This window comes from Artibeus jamaicensis, unplaced genomic scaffold (genome assembly GCF_021234435.1).
Source record: "Artibeus jamaicensis isolate MK-2021 breed Jamaican fruit bat unplaced genomic scaffold, CSHL_Jam_final contig_1016, whole genome shotgun sequence".
NCBI lineage: Eukaryota > Metazoa > Chordata > Mammalia > Chiroptera > Phyllostomidae > Artibeus > Artibeus jamaicensis.
The window spans coordinates 3,506,318-3,518,532 of record NW_026521195.1 but is presented as its reverse complement, the minus strand read 5'-3'; the positions used below and the strand labels follow the sequence as shown (position 1 = coordinate 3,518,532).

Genomic DNA, 12,215 nt, shown 5'->3' with positions numbered 1-12,215 from the left:
ATCCTTTATATATTTATGAAAGTAGCTCTTTGCCTCTGATATGAATTGCAAATCTTTTTTCCTAGTTTGTCTTTGCTTTTTGAAATAGTTTTTTAAGTTTTATTCTGTTTTTTGGCAGTGCAGAATTTCCACAGTCAAGTTTTATCATTCCTCTTTAATGGTTTCTGAATATCTCTTACTTTCTATCCCTACAATTATCACAGTAAAAATCCTCACTACCTTGCAGGTAAATTACGGTTTCCTGGTTGGTCTACTTCTCATTATTCCCTCTACTTTCTGACTTATTCTATACCCTTGTCAGATTAATCTTCTTAAAACACAGTTTGCCCATACGAGTCCCCAGTCAAAAATCCTTCAATTATCCCCTCCCTACTATTTATAGACTATGAAGTCTAATATTTAGGTCACTCACATGCTAACCTCGATTTATGTATCCCACAGCCCCTTACTGTGGCCAGGCAGTTTCTCACTGGTCCTAAGCGCGGGAACAAAGGCCCTCCCACTCTGCCTTTGCTCAACCCATACCTGACATTTTGAAGATTCTTCCTTTTTTTCTTCAGAGGTCAGTTCACGTTGCTCTCTCTGCTCTCTCTGCTCTCTCCCAACCAGTCAAGGTCACGTTGATTCAACAGCAATTCAGTTAGAGTCTAGTACACTGCACAAGGCAGAGCAATAAGTATATGAATTTTGTGTTGTGGGAAGTCAGGGCAGGGAGACTCAACCCAGGGTGGGCAGTGGCCTCTAAAGCTTTAATGAGAAGGTATGGCCCGGATTTGAAAAAATAAAATAAAACAAAGGTCAAGGTAAGTCAGAACTCGCTGTCTATATGCTGGCCTGACTGGAGTATAGAGTGTTGAGGCTGGAATGAAAAGGGAGGAAAATGCTGGAGAAGTCAATAGGGCCGGGGGAAAAAGGCCAGTTGACCCAAGTTTTCCCAAAGGGCCACTGTAAGCCATGGCCACCTGAAGCAGGGGAGTGAGCTAGTCACATAGGAATTTTACAAAGACCACGACTACACTCTGGAACTCAAGTCAGCCCTATGTGTCCAGACTTGAAGCGGATTAGAATGCAGATACACTTCCACTTATCCAATACACCAATTTTAAGTGGCCGTGGGACAGAGGCTGCAGAAAGCCAGAGTAAGGCAAAGTGCTGCTCCACTTTCCCGCCTGAGGGTTGCCAACAGTGACTGTCCCCAGTGAACTTTAAGCACCCGGACGATGAGAGGACTTACAGATGAGACTGCTGGGGATAAAAGATGGAGCCAACTCTCCCCGCCCCACTTTCTTTAATGTAAAACCCAAGACAGATAAGCAGGGCTCAGATTGTGTGACGCTGTGCCTTTCCCTCAGCCTGCCCACTCTCCGTTGCCTGTAAAGCAGGCAGCCAGACCCCCTGTTTACCCTGCTCTCAGGGTCTGGGACTACACGTCCAGGGAGAGCTCATCATGACATGTAGGTATCGGTGCGCATCTCCACTTCGAGCCTGGGTAGGTCCAGCAGGGGACAGGACCCATGTCATCACCCAGTTCCCTGCTCCAAAGTGACATTCTATTTGGTTGCTATGAAGACAAGTTGTTCCAAACAAACAGCCAGAAAAGTCCTACTGGCTGCTTCTCCAGAATGCTTGCTCAGTTTTCTTCTCTCCACTCCCAATATCGGAGTCAGATGGCACCTAATAGGGGTCCTGGGCACCATTTCCTGTTCAGGGTCCCGTGCACCATTTCCAATTTTCTTCTTTCTGTTCCCAATATCAGGGTCAGATGGCACCTAATAGGGGTCTCGTGACAATTCCCTTCGGACTCCCCACATCTACCTGGGGGGCTGGTCATTGGACATTCTTCCACCTTTAGCCTCAGGACACGTCATATTTCTGTCTTCGGCAAAATGGTGTATTTGAAGGTAATAGAAGAAAGTAGCTACGAAAAGCTGCGATTGCAATGTAATGAAGATGTCAACTGAACTGACTGAAAATGACTGTTACACTTTGAGTATGAACTGAGCACTGTCGAGATGTCTCCAACTCAGAAATGTAAAGTTCTCTATAATTTTAATTCATTAGTATGTCCCTGGCCGTCCCCCTAGTATTTTAAACTGCAGGGACATGTTCATTGAACCTAAAAAAATATTAAATATATCACCTGCCTCAGGACTTCAACAAGACTATTTTTTCTCTCTTTCCGAACTCCATCTGGCCCTAGTGACTTCAACCACGCAGAGACAGGTCATAAGAGCTTTAGAAACTCGCCTTTTCTTACCATAAACAGGAAATAATGCGCCTCTGACTCTGTACAGAGTATGGCAATATAATTCATGCTTCTGGAAGGGAGACTAACACTCCAGCTGACAGCTAGGTAATAAATGTGATTTGGAGCCAAGCACACAAGCAGAGTGAACAGCTTTCCCGAGAAGACACAAGCAGCTAAATCAATGAGACATATTCAGATTAAAAAAAAAACATCCATTTTTTTCTCCAACACAGCTAAATAATCTTTTCAGCAGTACGACAGGTCCTAGAATCATATTTCATTCAGGCTTGTTTCGTGATGATGTCGATGAGATACCATAGGAATGTAACTTTTGTTTGTATCATTTAGCCTTTGGTGAAATTGGTTTCATTATACATTGTTTTGACACACTTCCAAGAACCTACCGATGATGGTGAGGGCTTACTGTACTGCCTCCTTAACCTCAAATCATTATTTCCCTGTATTACTTGTCTACAAACCAGAACAAAAAAAAATTAGAGGTGAAAATAGTAACTGGGTATGACTTGTAAACTAATAATTTCTTATACTTCTTTATAATGGGTTAAATTTACACAGGATTCTTACAAACAGCTCATTCAGTCCCCAGAAATAACCTATGAAGTACATAGCTCCATTCTCCCAAAGAAAACGAAGCTCAGACACAAGTTCATGTTCACATCACTGACAGCAGAGCCAGCACTCGTATAATCTTCATAACCCCATTCCATATTCTTCTCACACCACATAACCACTTTAATGTCTAGAAATTCATGGTGAATGACTACTTTTTTTTAAGTTTTAAAATAAAGGTTTGATGAAATGTTTGGAGTATTAACATCATGGACTCAGATGCCCCAGAAGGTCTCAAACTGTGACTCTTCTAACACTGTGCCCCCCAGGGCCAGGCTCCAGGGCGCCCGCCCCTCACACCCGAGAAACACCAAGACGTGTAACAAACACATGCTAATGGTACCTATGACCCTGTGAACCGCCCTTCCATAGTAACAATACTATATATACTAAATAGCCACTTTCTAACAAAACTAAACAATTATTTAGCATCTGAATCTGACACTAATAAAACTCCTGTTAAACAACTAAGCGCTTGGGAAAATATAAAACGTGCTTTGTAAATACTCTACTCTATCAGGCAAACTAAAAATCCAGGGGAAGCGGCTACACACGACATGATTTCCACTCTCGGACATTCCGGAGAAGACAAAACTGTGGATGCGGTGAAGAGACCCAGGGCGGCCAGGGCTTGCGGAGCAGAGGGGGACAAGCAGGCAGTGCACTGAGGATGCTCAGGGCAGGGAAACTGCTCCGCGCCAGACTATTGGGGTGGATGCATGTCATTACACCAACACGTCCGTCCAACCCGTAACAGTACACCAGCAAGAGTGAGCTCAACGGTAAACCATAACCTTGGGTGGTGACGATGCATCAGCAGAGGTTCATCAGTGACAGCAAGTGCACCACTGTGGTGAGTGATGTGGACAATGGGGGAGGGGCGTGGGGCAGGGTGTGGGTGGGGAGACTATGGGAAATCTCTACCTTCCACTCAGCTTTGTTGGGAGCCTAAAACGTCTCTAAAATAATTGTCTATTAAAAAATTAAGATAAATTAAGGCAACAATAATCTTTTAAATCGTTTTTAAACTGTAATCTTTTTAATAGTCTATTAAAATTGTAATCTCTTCAAGTGCCCAGTAAAACTATAATCTTTTAAATAGTCTGTTAAAAAATCAAGGTAGATTACAGCAACTGTAACCTTTTCCTACCGATTACAGCTTTCTAGCTCCGCCACTGCCGCCCACCCTCGGCTTCAGGGGAATGCTTCTTTATGCACTCATTCCCCCGAGATGCCTGCCCGCTCCATCAGGCCCACTCATCCCCCACGAGGACATCGATGAACTGAGTCCAAAGACAGGGAGAAAATGAGGTGCGGCCAGCAGACAGAGGAGGCGGAGTGTGGCGAGGGAGATACAGGACTCCTGAGGAGAGACATCTGCACAGGTAAATATTCGAGAGAGGAGAAAGGAGAAAACATTCCTGAGATGCTGTGAACTTCTCGGTCCGCAGTGTAAAAAAAATCATACGAAATTCAGTCATCCTAAAATCCAGAACACACCGTCACAAATACTCCCCTTCTTTAATCGATGTCTGCTGCACGTGGTTCCCAAACTAGGACTGGATAATGTGTTCACAACCTGTCCTCCAGCCATAAACAAGACCATTTTTCAAAAGCTGACCATAAATGCTATGAACATTTGTCAAGAGAAAGATATGAAAAAAAGTCTGTATGTCAAAGTGCCATGACAAAGACCAAGCTCGCAGAATAAACCTTTGGATAAAACTGCAAAGATTAGATTTTTGTGATTTATGACATAAAAGAAAAATGTGTACTTCCACCTTCCAGGTATTCTTAGTCCAGAACACGCTGTGAGTTATCAAACCTGGTGGGAGTTCAATGAGACTTTGAAGGAGTCACACAGGAAGGACCGTGGTATGGGGGGGTAGGGGGTGCTGGCTTGCTCCGACCCTCCCTGAGAATGGGCTAAGCACCTGGCTGCCACGTGAACACCTGGGGCACTCTGAAAATTTCAGTCTCAGGACCAGCCACCATCCCCAGAGATGCTGATTTCATTGCTCTGATCAGTCTTTGTTTTCAACAGGTGATAAACTGGTGGTGGTAAAATCACAAACAGTTCATACTACGGGGGGAGGAAGGGGATTGCTGGTACCACATAGGTGAGCAGAAACATCTGGATCCCCTAAGAGCTCCCTCTCAGACAAAGATGCCTTGCAAGACACCAAGCAGGACAAGAAGGAAGAAGAGGTGGGAAACTTGAACCCTTTCTGCTGGGGCCACCAAGGACTATTTTATTCTCCTGATCCCACACCCTGAAACCTCCACACTCCATCCCTTAACTCCCCGGCGAGTCCTGGCTCACGTGCTACCTCCTTGGGGGAGGCTTTGGGATCACACACGTAAAGTCCAGTGCCTGCACCTGCCTGACCCTCAGCTCCACCTCTGTGACAGCACGCAAGGCACAGGGCACTAGTGTCACAGCCATTCCTCGCACGGACTCCGTGAGGACAGAAACCCTATCCTACTCATCCTTCCCTTCTTCTAGGTCCTTGCAGCACATACAGCCTTGAAGGTAGCAGATGAGTCTTTGCTAAATAGAGTAATTTTTCATGTTTGGTATGGTTATTCCTCCCTTAGTCTCCTGGTACACACTCCTTTGAAAATTTGCACCTTTTAATAAAAGAAGGAGACCTTCTCCCAACCCCAGCTGGATTAGGATCCAGAACACCGTGTGCAGAAGGGCCAGATGGGGACAGAGCAGGGCAGCAATGGACCTCTGGCCTCAAAGGGATTGTGTAAACAGGCAGTTCAAGGGTGGGTCAGGGCGGATTTTTTTAAAGGGAGGATTAAGCCAAGGAAGGGACAACCTGATTTGCATCCACAAGAAACTGTGACAAACAAAAAACTGTGAGGAGAAGCAAGGACACTTTCAACATCTCCCTCTCCGTGTGGCCCCTCCCCTCAAACACAGAAGTCAAGTCTGCAGGCCGGCTCTCCCTCTCCGGCACCTGGAAAACCCTTTGCAGAGCTTTTAAAACTCTGGACTGCAGACCATGAAGCCCCAATCTCTGAGGAGGGGCCACGCATACCTCCTCACCTGGCCTCCTCACCTCCTTGTTACCAGGTCACCCTCGGTTGTGCAGCTTCTGCCCCCGCCATTCTGACCAAACCAATCACTTCTAACGAGCACTTTACAATTTTTGTCATACTTGATTCAGAGCAATGCATTTTTTTTTGTTTTTTTCATTGGTTTTAGAGAGGAGGGGAGAGAGAAGCATCAATGCTAGAGAGAAGCATCAGTTGCTTGCCTCCCATAAACGCCCCAACCAGGATTGCACCTGCAACCTAGGTATGTGCCCTGACCCAGAATGGAACCCACAGCCTTTGGATGGACTGGCAACACTCCAACCAACTGCGCCACAAGGCCAAGGTGGCATGATGGATCTTAAGTTTTGCTCTAAGTGTTCTAGTTTCCCTTCACTCTGCCACACTAGCCAGGGCCGGAGCATTACACTTTTCACTGGTTTCTACCAGAAATTCTACCGCTGGCCTGAAAAGTTTGGCCTGAAAAGTTGGACTTTGTCTGTTGGCCCAGACTCTCTGGCCACGCCCCCTCAGCCTCCCCCCCTCCCGTTTCTGGTTTGTCGCTGTAATGTGGGTGTTCCCTAAGACTTACTTTAACCCCTTTCTCTTCTCTTTCTGGGCAGCCCTCCGAAGCACTGTCATCCTTCGCCACTCATGCCTCCCCGGCTCTCCGGATGCACGCCCTCCCTCGGAGACCTGCACCTCCCGCCTCCCCGTCCCCTGCGATGCACCAGGACCCAGCAGCCAACTGCCCCCTGGACGCCTCCTGTCACCAGTGACGACGGCAAGCCGTCAACCACAACAGGCCCAAACCTGAACTCATCAGCTTCCCTCGGACCTGCTCTCCCTTCCCCTCTCCCTCTCACGACCCAGGAGCCTGAGCCGGGAACCTGAGTGTCACTCTCACGTCCACGTCTCCCATTCCTTTCACGTTCGGTCACAAAGACCAGGCAGTTTCCCCTCCTCCTACATATTCTCCCTAACCCTTCTCACTTCAGAGTGTCCCCACCACTCGCCCCTTGTCTGAGCTCTCAAACTCCGGCCTTGCAGACTAACGCACTGTCCGCCCCAGCATGCGATCCTGCGGCGCCCCGCCCCCACCCACTCCACCTGCAACCTACCCAGCACACGGAGTCCGTGACCTCGCGTGTCACATTCAAGGCTTCAGTGGGTCACTGCCACACGTGGGATTGAAAGTGGACTCCGATCAACGATCCACCTCCTTCCCCTCCTGACTTTGCCCTCCACACTCTCATTTTACTGACCTGTATGCAGTGCCCAGAACACCTGCTGCTCCCAGAATTCCAGATGACAACGCAGGCTGTTGGCCCCACCTGGAAACGTTCCTCGCCCCTTGCCCGCCTGCCCACACCTACGCAGGGTCCGAGACTCGGCCCAGACACAACCACTGCTGAACCCTTCCCTGGCATCTCCGTCAGGGATCAGAGCTCCTGTGAGCCTTCCTCTCCAAGAGTATCTCCAAATGGCCAATCGCACACGATTTCGTACAGGTGTCTATTGTTCTGCTATACTGTAAACTTCTTGACCAAGGACAGTGACTTTTCACCTTTATATCTAGTTCAATGCACACAGCATACCATAATACAAAAATTTTTTTCAAGAGGAATGAATGAGCTATGGGCCAGTGAAAGGACAAGAGAATATCCACTGTACTTTGAATATAGAAAAAAAAAAACAGATCCTAATGAAGTACAGACCTCTATTACTAAGTCCCACCCATTTAAAAAAAAATGAAATACATGGTTAATCAGGCAGTGTCAAAGTGACAAGGAGAAAAGCCGGTCATTGGACGACACAGGCAGGAGAGACAGAGTCTCCGGCAGAGCAGCGGACGAGAGCGACCCACAGTCCAGAGGTAAAGGTGGTTCCTTCTCTGAGTCAAGTATTCGTGGACCTGCATCCGTGCACTGAGGAAAGACTGGCTTCCCCTTTCTGCTCACCCCTCATCCCTCTGTCCCTTCTCTCCATACCCCTCCCAGTCCCCAGAACCAAATCCCCAAGTCCATGGTGAATTCCCTACGTTGGCACCCCCATCCTGGCCAGTGGGTTGGCCCGGGCTGCAAGAGATGGGAAGTCTCTGCTCTCGTGGTGAGGGCCGAGAGGGAAGAAGGTGAAACTACTATTTTCTGAAGACTTTCTTTGTCCCGGATGTTGTGCTACTTTACAAATGCTCAGTCTGACAGTGATGAGGAGTCAGAGCCCCATTACAGTGGAGGGATCTGTGTCCGAGATCACACAGCTAAGCAGTGACACAGCCAGCCCAAGAATGACAGCCTCCAGTGTATTTCTATGGCCCTGATGACCTCAAAGTCGAAGAGGATGCGGTCAAGCCCTTTCAGGCTGGAACTCAGAATATGCTATTCTCCAAAACACTGTTATCAGTGTGGGTGAGAGTCTACAGAACCGCTCCTACCTCACGGGGGTACAATGAGTTTAAAAAGTTAGATTTTTAGGGGACCTACCCTAGAAATCTAAATGCTATTTGTTATTTCATTCCTATAATTATCCCAATCAACATCACACACAAAAAAAATGGACTTGAAAATAAGTTTGGGGAATACATAGGTTCCTTAAATAACTCTGTTCTTTAAAATTATTTTTCTCCCCCACACACACAAAAAATCACCAAGAATAGAAACTATTCCACCCTAATTTGCAGGAACAATGACACTGGAAGACACATGTGGGAAATGTGCTTTTCTGACCAGGTGCTCATTTCCAGTGTGCTGTCATGTGAATAAAACATCACACTAAATCCTACAGACAAGAACTCAGGACAGAAGTGCCACAGACCATGGGGGTACAGCTGACATGCCCATAATCTACTGACAAAATGTACTCCTTAGCAAAGTGAAACCAGACATCTCGTGCGAAATCAGATGTCTGCGGACCTGTCTTCTTGGCTTCTACAGCAGCATTAGTTACACCAAATACTCAGCTCAGGCGTATGATGAAACCACACCTTGGCAAAATCGTGACAGTTCAGACATGAAGCATCAGCGTTTTTATTATCATTCTTATCAGCCACAGACATTTCTGAAATAGAAATCCTAGCTTTAAGCTCTCAGCTAAATGCAGTAGTATGTCTTTCTCACTCTGGGCACCGTCTCAGAGCTTTTTCAACGCATTATAGAAACCCTGTCCCTTCCATTTTCAAGCTGGCACTCTGTGCGTAGGCAGGGCTGTGGAAGATCAGAAGGGGGGAGTGTGAGCCTCAGCAGCAGGTGTCAGTCCTTGTCCCAGAAACTCCAGGATTAGATATAAGAGGTGATCTCTGTGAAAATGCAAAAACCCAGGAGGGTTGGCACCCTTAGGAAGTTAAATACTAGGCTGCTTTTTACGAGCAAAGGAAAAGTCGTACGGAAGTGACGGGTGACCAGATGGAGAAACAAAGAAGGAAATCCAACAGGGCCAGCCACTGCTTTTTGTACACACTCGTTTTAATATGCTCATGGTTCTGTTCTGACAGGCGACAAGGAAGGAGCAGAGAAGTTTGAACTGGCCCACAGTGGCAGAGCTGACCAGATTGGCCCAGGAATCAAACCCGCATCAGACAGACTACACGTAAAAGGTATGCAGCGTCTACCTTGGGGGATCTGGAGTGAAACAGGTATGGTGGTACACAGCCAAAAAACATGGAGGAAAAAGGCAGAAATTTAGAATTTTGCCAAATAATAATAAATAATTATGAAACAAAAAGTTGAAGAAATCAACACAGTTGACAGTGAGCATGTGAGAGTAAGCTCAGAGGAGACTGACTTTCTACTTTTTATATCCTTGCAAGATTCCACTAAAAAAGTTTTTTTACCCTTTGTAACCAGAAAAAGACACCTTTTTCACTGTGATAAAAAATGAGGTTCAAGGTACTGAAACCCTCTTGAATGAACTTTAGTGTTTATTTCCCTCAGTGCGGCAACCCCAACACTCTGCAAGCTTCCTAATCTTAGGTCATTTGCATGAAACAATTCAAAAAATTATCCTCACCGAATTATGATACTACTACAATATACTTATTACACTGGGAAAATGACTGTACTATTCATTACAGGACACAAATCACCATGGTCAGTCAGCATTGAAAGTTTATTACTGAAAGTACCAGAAAGTCAGACAAATACACTGTTGTCCCACAACACGGACAGACCCACATGCCACAGGATCAGCACAGGGAAGGTCTTGGACATGGACACTGAGCTAGTCAGAAAATCCACAGAAAACTGGTGCAGGCCTGACTCAAAACAGCCACCTCCGACATCATTCTCCCACCCCGCTTACATCAACAGATAAATGAAAATCTATTGAATCAGTGAATGAACCCCTCATCAATAAATGGCTATTTTCTGAGTTTTAAGAAAGTGCATTAGGTGGTCACCTGCCACTTCATTCAAACGAATGAAAAGGCAAGCTCAGGCCACAGACAGCCAGTGTCAAGGTCAGGGGCTATTCCCGTTTTCCTGAGTATCCCAGAGGGATACTGCAGTCTTCCCTGTTCCTCTTTGGGATTAACCTGAACTTTAATTAATTCAAAGCATTGATTTATATGTTCCCAACCTTCTGGGAAAGGCTGGGCTTCATTTTGCTGTTGGGAGAGGAGTGGGCAGCTATGCGGTGGAGAGGGATGGAGAATTCCCAGAAAAGGACCAATGAGAGACCACACTGGAAATCACAGGGAACCTCCAGGGACTTCAGGGGGCTGTGTGGCCACTTTTCAGAAGTGAACAGAATGATGGTGAAGGGGTATCAAAAACAGGTCAAGAGAAAAATACCTTCCTCTATAAGCTTGAGAGAAGATCCCAAAAGAAATTCAACACGTGGGATACTGCTATTAACTTTATGCTTTGGAGTCCTCAAGAATTTTTACAGCAGTCCTTTTTTAAAATATCAAGATCCTTGGGAGTGTTCCCCACTAATTATCAAGGAGGACCAGGATTCTTTAATAGTACAGTCCCAGGGGTTAGAGTTGAGAGGTATAAGACCAATGTTCCAAAGAAGTCAAGGGCAAGGGCAAACTCGAAGCCAACTCTACATTGTCTGTAAGCCTGATAAAGCTCTTGAGCTTGGAGAATGTTACCCCTGAAGGTGGGCCTCAGGTTTCTGAAGAAAACGAGGAACTGGGCCCAAGATCCCCTGGGGGCAGCTCCCGGGGTCCAGACCCTGTGTGTCCCGCTCTGTCTCTGCACAATCCTAGCTCCCTCCATCCCTGCTCATTCCCTACTTACCCTTTCTCCCGCTCTTCCTCGGCGAGAAGGGGTAAGTGGATATTGTGTGCCCTCTCCCAATTTGGCCAAAACCCTAAAAGTAAAAAGGACAGAGACAGACACGTGTTTTAAAATTATGAGTTTCAAGCTTTTGGAACTCCCACCACCTACCCAACACTTGCAGGAAGGGAGTAGCGCGTGCCCACAGCGCGCCCTCCCGGCCTGGACTTGGGGCCGAGGTGGTTCCCTATGGGGAGGAGAGTAGCGGGTTGACTCTAGGCTCGGACCTCGGTCTGCAGGAGGCGCTGGCTCCTGCTCTGCTTTCGCAGGAGAAGGGAGCCGGGCAACCTCCACGCCACGCGCGCACGCACGCACGCTTGCTCCTGAGCCCCAGCCAAACCGCCCTTTGCTCACAGCAATGCCTTCCTCGCCTGGAGCCGCCCCGAGAGTAGGGTCCCGGGCCCTAGGGGACCCCCCCCCCAACACGGCACACAGATCACCCAACCCGCACCAGCTCCCAGAGCCCCCCACCCTCCGCCAGGGCCCGCCCTCCGCACCCGCTGCGCAGCTCAGCCTGGAGGCAAGCCTGCGTGGCCACGCCTCTTCAGGCGGCAAGCCCCGCCCCCACCCCTGCGTGCTGGCGCGCTATGAAGCCCCACCTCCGTGTGGTTGCGCCCAAAACCTGGCAGGGCTTTACAACGGATCACGAAGGCGAGCAGTTGCCAGCGCTTAACCTAGACTCAGCACCGCCTTGGTGGCAGAGGGGGCGACAGAAAGCTGAGCTGAAAGTGTCTGAGGCTGTCTGTCTTCAGCCCCCTGCCGGGTGTTTCAGCTGGAGAAACCCCGAGTGTCCAGCTGCCAACCCATCCTTGCTCCTTGCCGGTCTTCCGCTAAGGCGCACGGAGAACACCACTCAACCCTGCTGTCTTGAGCCAGCCGGACAGCACTAATCCAAGACAGGTGCTTTAGTTGGCAAGAACGGACACTACCTTCCTAACCCCTTGCCTTCTAACAGTACAAACTTTTCACTGGGTTAGGGCCACCCACCAAGAAAGAGGAGCCTAGAACTACCA

The 12,215-nt window shown here is 47.8% G+C and overlaps 1 protein-coding gene across 5 annotated transcripts in view; it reads right to left on the bottom strand.

The window, feature by feature from the left end:
• The window catches only part of IMMP2L (inner mitochondrial membrane peptidase subunit 2), a 623,205-nt gene extending 611,453 nt beyond the window's left edge, over window positions 1–11,752 (bottom strand). For 2 of the 5 annotated variants that reach the window (XM_037156081.2, XM_037156085.2), the window contains exons 1-2: window positions 11,700–11,752; window positions 11,164–11,236 (exon numbers count right to left, since the gene is read on the bottom strand). The gene's annotated coding sequence lies outside the window, so the exon portion shown is untranslated. Of the gene's footprint in view, window positions 1–7,044; window positions 7,164–7,188; window positions 7,261–11,163; window positions 11,237–11,556; window positions 11,579–11,699 lie in introns of those variants that run through there. The other 3 variants (XM_037156082.2, XM_053661594.1, XM_037156084.2) reach the window with 3 other exon arrangements.
• Window positions 11,753–12,215: the final 463 nt, after the last annotated feature.